At 43.8% G+C, this 17,891-nt stretch overlaps 1 long non-coding RNA gene and 1 pseudogene across 3 annotated transcripts in view; one reads left to right on the top strand and one right to left on the bottom strand.

The window, feature by feature from the left end:
• The window catches only part of LOC149978360 (uncharacterized), a 441,331-nt gene that overhangs the window by 407,324 nt on the left and 16,116 nt on the right, over positions 1 to 17,891 (bottom strand). The gene's annotated exons all lie outside the window — the stretch shown is intronic.
• LOC110489226 (kelch-like protein 4) overlaps positions 1 to 17,891 on the top strand; it is a 40,781-nt pseudogene that overhangs the window by 14,164 nt on the left and 8,726 nt on the right. The window contains exons 2-7 of the transcript XR_016486383.1: positions 2,271 to 2,414; positions 5,402 to 5,538; positions 7,304 to 7,500; positions 10,286 to 10,498; positions 10,849 to 11,035; positions 12,900 to 13,124. The product of XR_016486383.1 is annotated as a kelch-like protein 4 (transcript). The remainder of the gene's footprint in view (positions 1 to 2,270; positions 2,415 to 5,401; positions 5,539 to 7,303; positions 7,501 to 10,285; positions 10,499 to 10,848; positions 11,036 to 12,899; positions 13,125 to 17,891) is intronic.

The raw sequence follows: 17,891 nt of genomic DNA, 5'->3' as shown, positions 1-17,891 counted from the left end.
GTACGCAATTTAGTTGTTACACTTTTAATTCGGCTCAGACTGGTGGAGAAAGATGGCAGTTTAGTCTATAAAATGATGCTTGCCTGCCGCATAGCAAGTTGGGTTTTGTCATATCACTATGCTGACTGTGTTACGTCGATTGTGATAAAAAAATACCTTTCAGGTCTGCTTGGTACGCACTTATTGTACCTAGCAGTAACGAGTATCATTGCTTTAGTTCTGCAGTACTTACCTATAAGTAGTACTTACCTCGTACTTACTGTACCTCTGACATAGTAACTTACTGTACCTCTGACATAGTAACTCACTGTACCTCTGACATAGTAACTCACTGTACCTCTGACATAGTAACTTACTGTACCTCTGACATATTGACTTACTGTACCTCTGACATATTAACTTACTGTACCTCTGACATATTGACTTACTGAACCTCTGACATAGTAACTTACTGTACCTTTTCAATAGTAACTTACTGTACCTCTGACATAGTAACTTACTGTACCTCTTCAATAGTAACTTACTGTACCTCATCAATAGTAACTTACTGTACCTCTGACATAGTAACTTACTGTACCTCTTCAATAGTAACTTACTGTACCTCTTCAATAGTAACTTACTGTACCTCTGACATAGTAACTTACTGTACCTCTGACATAGTAACTTACTGTACCTCTGACATAGTAACTTACTGTACCTCTGACATAGTAACTTACTGTACCTCTGACATAGTAACTTACTGTACCTCTGACATAGTAACTTACTGTACCTCTGACATAGTAACTTACTGTACCTCTGACATAGTAACTTACTGTACCTCTGACATATTAATTTACTGTACCTCTGACATAGTAACTTACTGTACCTCTGACATATTAATTTACTGTACCTCTGACATAGTAACTTACTGTACCTCTGACATAGTAACTTACTGTACCTCTGACATAGTAACTTACTGTACCCATGACATAGTAACTTACTGTACCTCTGACATAGTAACTTACTGTACCTCTGACATAGTAACTTACTGTACCTCTGACATAGTAACTTACTGTACCTCTGACATAGTAACTTACTGTACCTCTGACATATGAACTTACTGTACCTCTGACATATTAACTTACTGTACCTCTGACATAGTAACTTACTGTACCTCTGACATATTGACTTACTGAACCTCTGACATATTGACTTACTGAACCTCTGACATAGTAACTTACTGTACCTCTGACATATTAACTTACTGTACCTCTGACATAGTAACTTACTGTACCTCTGACATAGTTACTTACTGTACCTCTGACATAGTTACTTACTGTACCTCTGACATAGTTACTTACTGTACCTCTGACATAGTTACTTACTGTACCTCTGCGATATTAACTTACTGAAAGATGCCGGTTTAGCCTATAAAATGATGTTTGCCTGCCGCACAGCAAGTTGGGTTTTGTCACATCACTATGCTGACTGTGTTACTTTTGATTGTGATACAATATACCTTTTAGGTCTGCTAGGTACACTCTTTGAAAAAAGGGCTCCAAAAAGGTTCTTCGACTGTCCCCATGTACAGTAGAAACCTCTGTGTAAAGTGTAAACCCGAAAAAGGTTCTACCTGGAACCAAAAATATTATTTAAAGAGTTCTCCTATTGGGACTGTACTTCTCTCGGTTTCTGTGTGTGTGTGTGTGTGTGTGTGTGTGTGTGTGTGTGTGTGTGTGTGTGTGTGTGTGTGTGTGTGTGTGTGTGTGTGTGTGTGGGTAGGTGTGTGGGTGGGTGGGTGGGGGGGGGGGGGGTTGGAATACTACCAAATGTGGATTGCATTCCACTTATCAAATAATATGTTCTATTCACAGTCCCATGTCTGGTCTCAAAAATATAGATATTAGTAGCATTATATGGTCATGTAACTTCTACTGTGTAGGGCTATAACCATGATTATTTACATATACATGTACCCTCCTCCTCCTCCTCCTCCTACCCCTCCTCCTCCTCCACCTCCCCCTCCTTCACCTCCTCCTCCTCCCCCTCATCCTCCTCCTCCTTCTCCTCCACCTCCTCCTCCTCCTCCTCCCCCCCTCCCTCTCCTCCTCCACCTCCTCCCCCTCCCCCCTCCTCCTCCTCCACCACCTCCTCCTCCCCCCCTCCTCCTCCTCCTCCTCCTCCCCCTCCACCTCTTCCCCCTCCTCCACCTCCTCCCCCTCCACCTCCTCCTCCTTCTCCTCCTCCTCCACCTCCTTCTCCTCCTCTTCCTCTTCCTCGTCCTCCTCTAGGATGAGCTCCAACGGCTCGGATGAGTTCTTCCAGGCTACAAACCATGCGGAAGAAACCTTTCGCAAGATGGAGACCTATCTTCAGCACAAGCAGCTGTGTGATGTTGTCTTGATAGCAGGAGATCATAAGATCCCGGCTCACAGGTCAGTACCTGCTGCTCTTCTTAAATTTAATTTCACCTGCCCACTGGGTTAGAGCTCTCCTGGAAACACTTCAGGATCAATATGTCTGTGTCCCAAGTGACACCCTATTCCCTATAAAGTGCACTTCTTTTGACCACGGCACATAGGGCTTTAGTTAAAAGTAGGACACAATATAGGTAACCAATATTATTAAGATAGCCACATGTAAGAGTCCTTTCACTGACCACCATCTCAGACAACACAAGACGTTGATCAACTGTACAGTAATTAGTACCATCTAATTAACAAGGTGTGCTCTTATTTCAGAAGGGCCTGCATCAGATAGCAATTTGAGGACACAGAAATGACTGTTTACTGAGTGGGTGTGTTTTAAAAAAAAAAAGCAACAACAAAAAAAAAACCATAGACTTTGATAAAACATGTTTGCATGGCTTCAACAGGGCAATCGAAAAAACATAAATAACATAAACGTAAATATCAATCATTTACATGACAGTTAGTACAACCCGAATATATCATGCATGTACAAAAGTTGTTCTGTAGAGGACAGACCATAATATCCTCTGTATTCTTAGTAAACACATCCCAAAGAAAACTAATTTCCTTGTGCTTAGCAGCTTTTAATAATTACTCCCCATTACAGCTTTTTACATCAGCAGACTTGTGAAGCAAACCAGACGGAGACAGAAACACGATTAGAACTCTTGAGTCTTTTATCTGTTGGTAGTAATTGTAAATGTTGTTTATGAGATACTTTCATTTCTATTTTTTTCATGCACTGGTTCAACAAATTGGATGTCGTTATGCAGAACACAAGGGGAAGCTGTTAGGGGCAGTTAGAGAATCCATGAGGTCGGTCCCAACATCACTGAAACCCCCAGCCAGCCAGTCAGTCATTCTACCTGTAAATCACTGAGGTGTGTCCCAACATCACTGAAACACCCAGCCAGCCAGTTAGTCAGTCAATCTACCTGTAAATCATTGAGGTGTGTCACAACATCACTGAAACACCCAGCCAGCCAGTTAGTCAGTCAATCTACCTGTAAATCACTGAGGTGTGTCCCAACATCACTGAAACACCCAGCCAGCCAGTCAGTCATTCTACTTGTAAATCACTGAGGGGTGTCCTAACATCACTGAAACACCCAGCCAGCCAACCATTCTACTTGTAAATCAAAGTTGGATTCAGGGCTATATGTGAAAACATGGCACCATAATTGCTCAAGCTGGTAAACTGTCTGTCTGATATATCGCATGGTATACTGTCTGTCTGACATACCACCTGGAATACTGTCTGTCTGACATACCACTTGGTATACTATCTGTCTGATATACCACCTGGTATACTGTCTGTCTGATATACCACCTGGATTACTGTCTGTCTGACATACCAACTGGAATACTGTCTGTCTGATATACCACCTGGTATACTGTCTGTCTGATATATAGTGGGGCAAAAAAGCATTTAGTCAGCCACCAATTAACTTTCATCATAGGTACACTTCAACTATGACGGACAAAATGAGGGGAAAAAAATCCAGAAAATCACATTGTAGGATTTTTAATTAATTTATTTGCAATTTATGGTGGAAAATAAGTATTTGGTCACCTACAAAAGTTTATCTCAATACTTTGTTATATACCCTTTGTAGGCAAAGACAGAGGTCAAACGTTTTCTGTAAGTCTTCACAAGGTTTTCACACACTGTTGCTGGTATTTTGGCCCATTCCTCTATGCAGATCTCCTCTAGAGCAGTGATGTTTTGGACTTTCAACTCCCTCCAAATATTTTATATGGGGTTGAGATCTGGAGACTGGCTAGGCTACTCCAGGACCTTGAATTGCTTCTTACGAAGCCACTCCTTTGTTGCCCGGGCGGGGGGTTTGGGATCATTGTCATGCTGAAAGACACAGTCACGGTTCATCTTCAATGCCCTTGCTGATGGAAGGAGGTTTTCACTCAAAAGCTCACGATACATGGCCCCATTCATTCTTTCCTTTACACGGATCAGTCGTCCTGGTCCCTTTGCAGAAAAACAGCCCCAAAGCATGATGTTTCCACCCCCATGCTTCACAGTAGGTATGGTGTTCTTTGGATGCAACTCAGCATTATTTATCCTCCAAACACGACGAGTTGAGTTTTTACCAAAAAGTTATATTTTGGTTTCATCTGACCATATGACATTTTCCCAATCTTCTTCTGGATCATCCAAATTCTCTCTAGCAAACTTCAGACGGGCCTGGACATGTACTGGCTTAAGCAGGGGGACACGTCTGGCACTGCAGGAGTCCCTGGCGGCGTAGTGTGTTACTGATGATAGGCTTTGTTACTTTGGTCCCAGCTCTCTGCAGGTCATTCACTAGGTCCCCCCGTGTGGTTCTGGGATTTTTGCCCACCGTTCTTGTGATCATTTTGACCCAACGGGGTGAGATCTTGCGTGGAGCCCCAGATCGAGGGAGATTATCAGTGGTCTTGTATGTCTTCCATTTCCTAATAATTGCTCCCACAGTTGATTTCTTCAAACCAAGCTGCTTACCTATTGCAGATTCAGTCTTCCCAGCCTGGTGCAGGTCTACAATTTTGTTTCTGGTGTCCTTTGACAGCTCTTTGGTCTTTGCCATAGTGGAGTTTGGAGTGTGACTGTTTGAGGTTGTGGACAGGTGTCTTTTATACTGATAACAAGTTCAAACAAGTGCCATTAATACAGGTAACGAGTGGAGGACAGAGGAGCCTCTTAAAGAAGGAGTTACAGGTCTGTGAGAGCCAGAAATCTTGCTTGTTTGTAGATGACCAAATACTTATTTTCCACCATAATTTGCAAATAAATTCATTACAATGTGATTTTCTGGATTTTTTTTCTCATTTTGTCTGTCATGGTTGAAGTGTGCCTATGATGAAAATGACAGGCCTCTCTCATCAGAGCTCCCTCTCAGCTCCCTCCTCAGTGCATTCTCTGACAACTAACTTGTTGATGTTGTCCCATACAGATTGGTCCTCAGTGCAGTATCTGACTACTTTGCTGCCATGTTCACCAGCGACGTGAGAGAGGCCAAACAGGAGGAGATCAAGATGGAGGGGGTGGATCCAGAAGCCTTGAGATCTCTGGTCCACTTTGCCTACACTGGTGAGTACTCCGCAACACTCATTTATGTATCTCAAATGACACCCTATTTCCTATGAAGTGCACTACTTTGGACCACGGCCCAAAGTGCTCGGTCAAAACAACACTCTAAATGAGGAAAATGGTGCCATTTGAACGTATCCACCCAGTAATACCCATGGAGCCGGCTGGTGTTTAAAGGGCAGCATCAAATCCCCACATCTGTCAATCTGCCATTTTCTCCGCTGTGCCCCAGGCCTGGTGATGTTTTTAGTAATTTTCTCCCCTGTGCCCCAGGCCTGGTGATGTTTTTAGTAATTTTCTCCCCTGTGCCCCAGGCTTGGTGATGTTTTTAGTAATTTTCTCCCCTGTGCCCCAGGCCTGGTGATGTTTTTAGTAATTTTCTCCCCTGTGACCCAGGCCTGGTGATGTTTTTAGTCATTTTATCCCCTGTGCCCCAGGCCTGGTGATGTTTTTAGTAATTTTCTCCCCTGTGCCCCAGGCCTGGTGATGTTTTTAGTTTTCTCCCCTGTGCCCCAGGCCTGGTGATGTTTTTAGTAATTTCTCCCCTGTGCCCCAGGCCTGGTGATGTTTTTAGTAATTTCTCCCCTGTGGCCCAGGCCTGGTGATGTTTTTAGTAACTTTCTCCCCTGTGCCCCAGGCCTGGTGATGTTTTTAGTTTTCTCCCCTGTGCCCCAGACCTGGTGATGTTTTTAGTAATTTCTCCCCTGTGCCCCAGGCCTGGTGATGTTTTTAGTAATTTCTCCCCTGTGGCCCAGGCCTGGTGATGTTTTTAGTAATTTTCTCCCCTGTGCCCCAGGCCTGGTGATGTTTTTAGCAATTTTCTCCCCTGTGCCCCAGGCCTGGTGATGTTTTTAGTAATTTTCTCCCCTATGCCCCTGGCCTGGTGATGTTTTTAGTAATTTTCTCCCCTGTGCCCCAGGCTTGGTGATGTTTTTAGTAATTTTCTCCCCTGTGCCCCAGGCCTGGTGATGTTTTTAGTAATTTTCTCCCCTGTGCCCCAGGCTTGGTGATGTTTTTAGTAATTTTCTCCTCTGTGCCCCAGGCTTGGTGATGTTTTTAGTGATTTTCTCCCCTGCCCCGGCTTGGTGATGTTTTTAGTAATTTTCTCCCCTGTGCCCCAGGCCTGGTGATGTTTTTAGTAATGTTCTCCCCTGTGCCCCAGGCTTGGTGATGTTTTTAGTAATTTTCTCCCCTGTGGCCCAGGCTTGGTGATGTTTTTAGTGATTTTCTCCCCTGCCCAGGCTTGGTGATGTTTTTAGTAATTTTCTCCCCTGTGCCCCAGGCTTGGTGATGTTTTTAGTAATTTTCTCCCCTGTGCCCCAGGCCTGGTGATGTTTTTAGTTATTTTCTCCCCTGTACCCCAGGCTTGGTGATGTTTATAGTAATTTTATCCCCTGTGACCCAGGCCTGGTGATGTTTATAGTAATTTTATCTCCTGTGACCCAGGCCTGGTGATGTTTTTAGTAATTTTATCCCCTGTGACCCAGGCCTGGTGATGTTTTTAGTAATTTTCTCCCCTGTACCCCAGGCTTGGTGATGTTTTTAGTAATTTTCTCCCCTGTCCAGGCCTGGTGATGTTTTTCGTTATTTTCTCCCCTGTCCAGGCCTGGCGATGTTTTTAGTAATTTTCTCCCCTGTGCCCCAGGCCTGGTGATGTTTTTGGTTATTTTCTCCTCTGTGCCCCAGGCCTGGTAAAGTTTTGGGAGCTCATATGAAGCTCTACTTCCATTGTTCTCTGTGACAACATATCTTGATAATGTTGCAGGTGTCCTTGAATTGAAGGAGGAGACCATAGAGAGTCTATTGGCTGCAGCCTGCCTTCTGCAGCTCTCACAAGTCATTGAGGTCTGCTGTAACTTCCTCATGAAACAACTCCATCCATCTAACTGCCTGGGGATACGCTCCTTCGCTGACGCCCAGGGATGCATGGATCTGCTCAACGTGGCCCACAACTACACTATGGTAGGAATCTAACCAGATTTACACAGCCTAAACTCCAAAAAATTACATTCAAATATGTTTTTTTTGGGCTGTTTGCATGTGTTCCTTTGGAGGTTGCATTAGGTTTACATCACATTGTTAGGGTTGAATGCCATTGAATGCTTAGCTAAAGTACAAATATCCTTTTCAACTCTAGGATTTGATTGAAATACATTTGTGTTGTCCTTTCTTGGATCAAGGTTAGCTAATTTGTGGATCTAATAACGCTGAGACATGTCTGCTGATGTTTTGACAGGCAGGTTGGGGTTTTCCAAAATACAGCTGTAATATTTATTTCAAACATTTTCCACGGGATCGAGAAGATCCAGCATTTATTTACTATATAATGTCCTCTGCTGTCTCCGACTGACGAAGTAAACAACTTATGGAGATAGTTGTTCTATCTACTGGGCTCTGTTTAAATAGAGCCCTGTCTAGGACAGTGAGGTTCATCCATGCACTACCACTTCCTGTTCAATCCCTCCAATAAGGAACATGGAAGAAATGGTCCAAATTGCACCATATTTGCTATATAGTGCACTACCTTTTGACCAGAGCCAAGTGCACCATATAGGGAATAGGGTACCATTTAGTACACATACGGAGAGTCACAGAGCTTCCTGTACAACTGTCATCTGGTTTCTGAATCAACAGCTTGTTATTTTGATAAGGATGTTTTTTTCCGCTAGTTTACGCTGGATGGATGTTCTATGTTTTGTGAAATCCTGTTCCTTTGTGAGAGGAAGTGTAATTTTTCCTCTATATAGACTCAATCATGCTGTGTCCTAAACCTTGACCTGCTTTCTTTGACCAAGGCCCTGTTGTTAAAGTCTTCACGTTAGATTTCAGTAGGCTTTTGTCAGAATTAGCCTTCTTTAAAAAAACAAAAACATTTCAGATTAGTGCTAGAATTTCTGTTTCAACTAAACAAACTCAACCAAAGCATCTCATGCACATTTAAAAAAAATCTTTCTTCTTGGGTAGACACTTGGGTAGTTTCTTTTCCCCACTGTTTCTTACCTCAGGTTTGTCTTCTTGTAGAATGAATGGGGTGTGTCTGAAATGGCATCCGATTCACTATATCGTACACTGCTTTTGACCAGGGCCCACAGGGTTTTGGTTAAAAAGTAGTGCATTATATAGGGAATAGGGCTCTGGTTGAAAGTAGTGCACTATATAGGGAATAGGGCTCTGGTTGAAAGTAGTGCACTATATAGGGAATAGGGCTCTGGTTGAAAGTAGTGCACTATATAGGGATTAGGGCTCTGGTGGAAAGAATTGCACTATATAGGGAATAGGGCTCTGGTTGAAAGTAGTGCACTATATAGGGATTAGGGCTCTGGTGGAAAGTATTGCACTATATAGGGAATAGGGCTCTGGTTGAAAGTAGTGCACTATATAGGGAATAGGGTGCCATTTTGGACTCACCCTGTACATGTCTGTGAATCGAAGAGTCTGCAGTGTAGCCAGCACAATCAATGTATTAAGTTGTTGTCAGCATTCTGGCTGATGGTAATTACAAATAATGAATCTATACCAACGTCAAACAACAGCGTGTAAGTTGTAAGATCTGTCCTTCTCGATTACCAGAACAGATCACTGAAGGAGACTAACTTCATTAGGCTTGTCGCTGCTAAGATACTAAAGCCCAATCGTAATAGATTCTGGTGAAGCCAACTGTAATTTGTAACAGATTAATGATTAAATTAATAATGCTTACTTTTCGTAATTGTTAGGGCACTTGCATCTAAGCAAATGTTAAACGTGTCAACATTTATTATTGCTGGTGCAATAGATAACAGCTCAGGGTCTTGTTCCTAGACAACAGATTTTGTTCTAGTCCTTTATATCTCCTGCATGTTGAACAATACAAAGAAGCATAAAGGGCTTTTATATAGCATCTGGTACTATCCAGAGAGAGTCATTGAAGACGCTTAGTAGAGACAATAACACAAAGCCGTAGTATATATACATGTACTGTGTTTATAGACTGGTTATAGCCTGGGATGATGACCAACAACAGGAACATGAATCTGTGTTGTCGCTATGTTCTCTACTAGCACAGAGATCTGATAACAGTTACGTGATTAATCTGTGGTAAATACGGATGACACATCCCAGTTGAATGCATTCAGTTCTACTACTGACTAGGTACACCCCCCCCACCCCTTTCCTTTCCGCTCTGTGGCTTAGAGGTCATGTTGGCCCATGTTAGCAGCATTGATGTCCACATTTTGTTGCTCATTAGGTTTAAATAAGTTCACCGTCCGATTTATCCACTGATTTCTTCCTATGTCAGTCAAATTCTGAGAATCCATCAACCGAGTAACAAACGAGGCATTCGGTCGGTATTGACTGTATATCGAGCTCCTGAGACTGACAGCTCAGGATGTTTCTTAATCACGTTCTCCAAGAGTGTATAATTCTACTCCTGATTTCGGGTACATGGATAATTAATTTGTTGTTGTAAACAACAATCCACCTACCGACAAAACGTTTACCCTGGATCTACTTAACCGATTTATCAACCTAATGTACTTACTTACCCAATGAATGACTAACTTCTACATGCAACAAGTGATGTCTTCTTTCATTTATACATTGTCTTTTCTATCCGGGCAACACCTGAAAATTGCATGTATTTTGTATTTTGCAACCCAACGTCCAGATGAAACCAGGGTTTTGGTGACCCTCATCTGTAAGATTGGGTTGCAATATTTTTCCCTTTCCCACTAAGTCCTCCTTCCTGATTACATCCCTGTTTCAGGAGCACTTCCTAGAGGTGATTCAGAACCAGGAGTTTCTCCTGCTTCCTACGGCTGAGATCGTCAAACTCTTGGCCAGTGACGACATAAACATACCAGATGAGGAGACCGTTTTCCAGGCTCTGATGATGTGGGTGCGGTTCGACGTTCAGCATCGCCAGCAGGACCTTGGGGTGCTCCTGGCCGAAATCCGCCTGCCTCTTCTACCTCCACAGGTAGTCAGTAGGTTATCAATGACTTCATCACAAATGGCACCCTATTCACTATATAGTGCAGTACATTTGACCAGAGGACAATGGACCCTTACTGGTTACTGCTTCCTGGTTGAATGTTACTGCTTCCTGGTTGAACGTTACTGCTTCCTGGTTGAATGTTACTGCTTCCTGGTTGAATGTTTCTGCTTCCGGGTTGAAATAAGTACATTTAGGTTATACAATCACACAGTTTTCTTTGTACGTGTTGTGTATTTTCATACATCTTTTTTTTATGCTGCACTTAAAATCGCCATTAAGATATAATAACGATTTACTGAACTGAACAGAAAATAACTCCCCTTCAATTCCAGCTCCTAGCTGACCTGGAGAACAACACCATGTTCTCAGATGACCTGGAATGCCAGAAGCTTCTAATGGAAGCCATGAAGTACCATCTGCTGCCAGAGCGTCGCCTCATGTTCCAGAGCCCCAGGACCAAACCCAGGAAGTCCACTGTAGGAGTACTCTACGCTGTGGGAGGCATGGACGCTACCAAGGGTTAGACCTACTCTGCATTCCCTTCTCCCTCTATATAGTGCACTAGGACCATAGGGCTCTGGTCAAAAGAAGTGCCCTATACAGGGTTTTGCATCCCAAAGGGCACCCTACTCCCCTATATAGTGCACTACTTTTGACTAGAGCTCGATACAGGGAATGAGGTGCGTTTCATAGTCTCGGGGTGGAGACAAGAACAAGTGAAGCAGATCAGGGTGTGACATCCACAGGTTTCGATCAATGAGTTTTGATCATTACCAAGATGGACGCCCGCTAACGTGTGACGTCACCGTCGATCTCGCCCGACCACGACAACATTTTTATTGTTCCAGACTTCAGGTCTATTAGGCTACTAGTGTAATGCAGCTCAATCCACACGACTGAGGTTAACCCTTTCATTCCATGGACAAACACACATTCATCTGATACCTAAATGGATCCTAGACATTGTAGATACACTACCGTTCAAAGGTTTAGTGGTCATTTAGAAATGTCCTTGTTTTTGAAAGAAAATCACTTTTTTTTTTTGTCCATTAAAATGACATCAAATTGATCAGAAATACAGATTAGACATTGCTGAATGACTATTGTGGCTGGAAACGGCAGACATAGGCGTACAGAGGCCCATTATCAGCAACCATCACTCCTGTGTTCCAATGGCATGTTGTGTTAGCTAATCCAAGTTTATCATTTTATAAGGCGAATTGATCATTAGAAAACCCTTTTGTAATTATTTAAGCACAGCTGAAAACTGTTGTCCTGATTAAAGAAGCAATAAAACTGGCCTTCTTTAGACTAGTTGTATATCTGGAGCATCAGCATTTGTGGGTTCAATTACAGGCTCAGAATGGCCAGAAACAAAGCACTTTCTTCTGAAACTCGTCAGTCTATTCTTGTTCTGATAAATGAAGGCTATTCCATGAGAGAAATTGCAAAGAAACTGAAGATCTCGTAGAAGGCTGTGTACTACTCCCTTCACAGATCAGCGCAAACTGGCTCTAACCAGAATAAAAAGAGGAGTTGGAGGCCCCGGTGCACAACTGAGCAAGAGGACAAGTGCATTAGAGTATCTAGGTTGAGAAACAGATGCCTCACAAGTCCTTAACTGGCAGCTTGATTAAATAGTATCCGCAAAACACCAGTCTGAACGTCAACAGTGAAGAGGGTACTTCGGGATGCTGGACTTTAATGTGCTTTTCTTTAAAAAAAACAAGGACATTTCTAAATAACCCCAAACTTTGAAAGGTAGTGTACATTTAATAGAACACATTACCAATTTTGTTTGATAATACACAATTTAGGAAAATGTAGATGTATAATCAAACACTATGATAGACATAGAGGGTCCTAGGAATCAGAACAGAATAAGATTCAACGCTAAAACTCTAAAAAGGATCACCTGAAGTCGTCAGCATCAACCTCTGTTCCTATAGGATCTATAGATCTCCTTGTCTGTTCTTATTGGATCTATAGATCTCCTTGTCTGTTCCTATAGGATCTATAGGTCTCCGTGTCTGTTCTTATTGGATCTATAGATCTCATTGTCTCTTCCTATAGGATCTATAGATCTTATTGTCTGTTCCTATAGGATCTATAGATCTCCTTGTCTGTTCCTATAGGATCTAAAGATCTCCTTGTCTGTTCCTATAGGATCTATAGATCCCCTTGTCTGTTCCTATAGGATCTATAGATCTTATTGGCTGTTCCTATAGGATCTATAGATCTCCTTGTCTCTTCCTATAGGATCTATAGATATCCTTGTCTGTACCTATAGGATCTATAGATCCCATTGTCGGTTCCTTTAGGATCTATAGATCTCATTGTCAGTTCCTATAGGATCTATAGATCTCCTTGTGTGTTCCTATAGGATCTACAACCATAGAGAAGTATGACCTGCGGACCAACACATGGATCCAGGTGGGGATGATGAACGGCCGGAGGCTGCAGTTCGGGGTGGCAGTGATCGACGACAAGCTGTACGTGGTGGGGGGGCGAGACGGGCTGAAGACTTCCAACATGGTGGAGTGTTACAACCCTTTAAACAAAGTCTGGTCCACCATGCCTCCTATGTCTACACACAGACACGGACTCGGTGGGTTTACAGTTTTTTTTCCAATTATTATTACATTTTATACCTACACTATTGCAGCACAAGCACAGCAGATACAGTATGTGTTGTACTGTCTCTACTCGAGGCCCAGGCTTTTGTGGTACAGGACAGTAGACATTCGTCTCTGCACCACAAGACAGTAAGATCAAACCTCCCTTCAGTTGTCTCTCTCTCTCTCTCTCTCTCTCTCTCTCTCTCTCTCTCTCTCTCTCTCTCTCTCTCTCTCTCTATCTCTATCTCTATCTCTATCTCTATCTCTATCTCTATCTCTATCTCTATCTCTATCTCTCTCTCTCTCTCTCTCTCTCTCTCTCTCTATTCGACATTGTCAAGGTATACATATAACAAAAATGGTGGGACCAACAGCAATAATAATAGTAGTAGTGGATAATAGATTAAGGCAATAGTAGTAGAGCAGTCACAACCTGACCGAGAAGCAACATGACATGATATGAAAACCATTATTACATTGTCACTGGCTGTCACTGGCTGTCCCTCAGGTTGTTGCAGGATGACATATATTTGCCAACCAAAACTGCACATTTTGGCTTTCAATAAATAAATATTAGATTTTTTCTTTATCTTTTATAGTTTAAAATTCTTTGCCAGACTGTCCTCTCTGGGCAGCCATGTTTGTCTGTGACGACCGGTCTCTATAGCCAGACTGTCCTCTCTGGGCAGCCAGGTTTGTCTGTGACGACTGGTCTCTATAGCCAGACTGTCCTCTCTGGGCAGCCAGGTTTGTCTGTGACGACCGGTCTCTATAGCCAGACTGTCCTCTCTGGGCAGCCAGGTTTGTCTGTGACGACCGGTCTCTATAGCCAGACTGTCCTCTCTGGGCAGCCAGGTTTGTCTGTGACGACTGGTCTCTATAGCCAGACTGTCCTCTCTGGGCAGCCAGGTTTGTCTGTGACGACCGGTCTCTATAGCCAGACTGTGCTCACTGAGTCTGCACCTAGTCAGTGTTTTCCTCAGTTTTCTATCAGTCACAGTGGTCAGATAGTCTGCCACCATGTACTGTCTGTTTAGACACAAACAGCATTGAAGTTACTTAGATTTTTTGTGGTGTCTTTCCAATAGGTGATATATGTTTCTTTTTGTTTTGTGATGATTTGGTTGGGCCAGATGTTCTGTGTGCTGTCCTGAGGCTCTATGGGGTTGGTTTGGGTTAGTGAACTGAGCCTCAGAACCAGCTGGCTGAGTGCTGTCCTGAGGCTCTATGGGGTTGGTTTGGGTTAGTGAACTGAGCCTCAGAACCAGCTGGCTGAGTGCTGTCCTGAGGCTCTATGGGGTTGGTTTGGGTTAGTGAACTGAGCCTCAGAACCAGCTGGCTGAGTGCTGTCCTGAGGCTCTATGGGGTTGGTTTGGGTTAGTGAACTGAGCCTCAGAACCAGCTGGCTGAGTGCTGTCCTGAGGCTCTATGGGGTTGGTTTGAGTTAGTGAACTGAGCCTCAGAACCAGCTGGCTGAGTGCTGTCCTGAGGCTCTATGGGGTTGGTTTGGGTTAGTGAACTGAGCCTCAGAACCAGCTGCCTGAGTGCTGTCCTGAGGCTCTATGGGGTTGGTTTGGGTTAGTGAACTGAGCCTCAGAACCAGCTGGCTGAGTGCTGTCCTGAGGCTCTATGGGGTTGGTTTGAGTTAGTGAACTGAGCCTCAGAACCAGCTGGCTGAGTGCTGTCCTGAGGCTCTATGGGGTTGGTTTGGGTTAGTGAACTGAGCCTCAGAACCAGCTGGCTGAGTGCTGTCCTGAGGCTCTATGGGGTTGGTTTGGGTTAGTGAACTGAGCCTCAGAACCAGCTGGCTGAGTGCTGTCCTGAGGCTCTATGGGGTTGGTTTGGGTTAGTGAACTGAGCCTCAGAACCAGCTGGCTGAGTGCTGTCCTGAGGCTCTATGGGGTTGGTTTGGGTTAGTGAACTGAGCCTCAGAACCAGCTGGCTGAGTGCTGTCCTGAGGCTCTATGGGGTTGGTTTGGGTTAGTGAACTGAGCCTCAGAACCAGCTGGCTGAGTGCTGTCCTGAGGCTCTATGGGGTTGGTTTGAGTTAGTGAACTGAGCCTCAGAACCAGCTGGCTGAGTGCTGTCCTGAGGCTCTATGGGGTTGGTTTGGGTTAGTGAACTGAGCCTCAGAACCAGCTGGCTGAGTGCTGTCCTGAGGCTCTATGGGGTTGGTTTGAGTTAGTGAACTGAGCCTCAGAACCAGCTGGCTGAGTGCTGTCCTGAGGCTCTATGGGGTTGGTTTGGGTTAGTGAACTGAGCCTCAGAACCAGCTGGCTGAGTGCTGTCCTGAGGCTCTATGGGGTTGGTTTGAGTTAGTGAACTGAGCCTCAGAACCAGCTGGCTGAGTGCTGTCCTGAGGCTCTATAGGGTTGGTTTGGGTTAGTGAACTGAGCCTCAGAACCAGCTGGCTGAGTGCTGTCCTGAGGCTCTATAGGGTTGGTTTGGGTTAGTGAACTGAGCCTCAGAACCAGCTGGCTGAGTGCTGTCCTGAGGCTCTATGGGGTTGGTTTGGGTTAGTGAACTGAGCCTCAGAACCAGCTGGCTGAGTGCTGTCCTGAGGCTCTATCGGGTTGGTTTGAGTTAGTGAACTGAGCCTCAGAACCAGCTGGCTGAGTGCTGTCCTGAGGCTCTATGGGGTTGGTTTGGGTTAGTGAACTGAGCCTCAGAACCAGCTGGCTGAGGGGACTCTTCTCTTGTTTCATCTCTTGACATTGTAGAGCTGTGTGATGGAATATTTTGGGGTAACTTGTTTTTAGATGGTTGTAAAAATTGATGGCCCTTTTTTCTATTCGAATAAAGAGGGGGTATCGGCCCAATTCTGCTCTACATGCATTATTTTGAGTTTTTCTTTGCACTTGCAATACAGTTTTGCAAAAACTCTGCATGCAGTATTTTGATTGGATGCTTGTCCCATTTGGCAAATTCACTGTTAGAGAGTGGACCCCATACTTCACTGCCATATAGAGCAATTGATTCTATAACTGATTGAAACATTTTGAGCCAGATTCTAATTGGAATTTTGATTTTAATGTTCCTTTTAACGGCATAGAATGCTCTTCTTGCTTTGTCTCTCAGCTCCTTCACAGCCATGTGAAAGCTACCTGTGTTACTGATATTTAGTCCTAGATATGTATAGTTTTTGGTGTGTTCTAATAGAACTGTGTCCAAATAGAATTTATATTTGTCATCCTGAATTACAGACATTTTTTGGAATATCAATCTATTCATTTTTTTTTAGATTAATGGTCAGAGCCCAGGTCTGACAGAACCTGTGATTAACAGTCAGAGCCCAGGTCTGACAGAACCTGTGCAGATGATCTAGGTGCTTCTGTAACCCCTCCTTAGTGGGAGACAGCAGCACCAGGTCATCTGCGTACAGCACACACTCCTTAGTGGGAGACAGTAGCATCAGGTCATCTGCGTACAGCACACCCTCCTTAGTGGGAGACAGTAGCATCAGGTCATCTGCGTACAGCACACCCTCCTTAGTGGGAGACAGTAGCATCAGGTCATCTGTGTACAGCACACCCTCCTTAGTGGGAGACAGTAGCATCAGGTCATCTGCGTACAGCACACCCTCCTTAGTGGGAGACAGTAGCATCAGGTCATCTGCGTACAGCACACCCTCCTTAGTGGGAGACAGTAGCATCAGGTCATCTGCGTACAGCACACCCTCCTTAGTGGGAGACAGCAGCATCAGGTCATCTGCGTACAGCACACCCTCCTTAGTGGGAGACAGCAGCACCAGGTCATCTGTGTACAGCACACCCTCCTTAGTGGGAGACAGCAGCACCAGGTCTTCTGTGTACAGCAGACACTTGATTTCAGTGTTGTATAGGGTGATACCAGGTGCTGCCGATTTGTCTAATGTTTTTGCCAGTTCATTAATGTAGATGTTAAATAGTGTTGGACTTGTTGGACAGCCCTGTTTCACTCCCCGTCCCTGAGAGAAGAAGTCTGTTTGCTTGTTGTTAATTCATTAATGTAGATGTTAAATAGTGTTGGACTTGTTGGACAGCCCTGTTTCACTCCCCGTCCCTGAGAGAAGAAGTCTGTTTGCTTGTTGTTAATTCATTAATGTAGATGTTAAATAGTGTTGGACTTGTTGGACAGCCCTGTTTCACTCCCCGTCCCTGAGAGAAGAAGTCTCTTTGCTTGTTGTTAATTCATTAATGTAGATGTTAAATAGTGTTGGACTTGTTGGACAGCCCTGTTTCACTCCACGTCCCTGAGAGAAGAAATCTGGTGTGTTTGTATTGCTTCAGTGTTTCCCCATGTTGAAGGGGTAGATTTTTGTTGTCTGGTTCTCTGTGTTTTTGATTAGATATATTTCTCAATGATTTCCTTAGATTTCTCCAATCATTATCAGACCATTTTTCATTATCTGTTATTTTTGGTTTACTCTTATGTTTCTTTCGATTAGCCAAGGAGGCTAATTTGTCAAATATAAAGTTTATGTTTCAAACGACCAAATGTACACCTTTGTTGCTGTTGGAGAATGTTAAGGCTAAAACCTTGTCCATTTGTTGTGTATTTTTTGGCTACTAATTTGCTTTTTGGTAGATTTCTGTACTGTTTGCACTCTATATCTATAGGCCTGTTTAGTACCATGCAATTTATTGGGCCGTGATGCGTCATGGTTGGGTTCTCTTCTCAGATACACTGTGATTTTACTGTGAAGGCTCTGAGAGACTCTGGGTTGAGGTCGGTGATGAAGTAGACTACAGTACTGCTGCCAAGGGGTGAGCTGCAGG

Source organism: Oncorhynchus mykiss, chromosome 14 (genome assembly GCF_057628025.1).
Source record: "Oncorhynchus mykiss isolate SJ-2025 chromosome 14, ASM5762802v1, whole genome shotgun sequence".
In the NCBI taxonomy this organism is placed as follows: domain Eukaryota; kingdom Metazoa; phylum Chordata; class Actinopteri; order Salmoniformes; family Salmonidae; genus Oncorhynchus; species Oncorhynchus mykiss.
The sequence above is the reverse complement of the archived record's forward strand: the minus strand, read 5'-3'. Positions and strand labels throughout refer to the sequence as shown.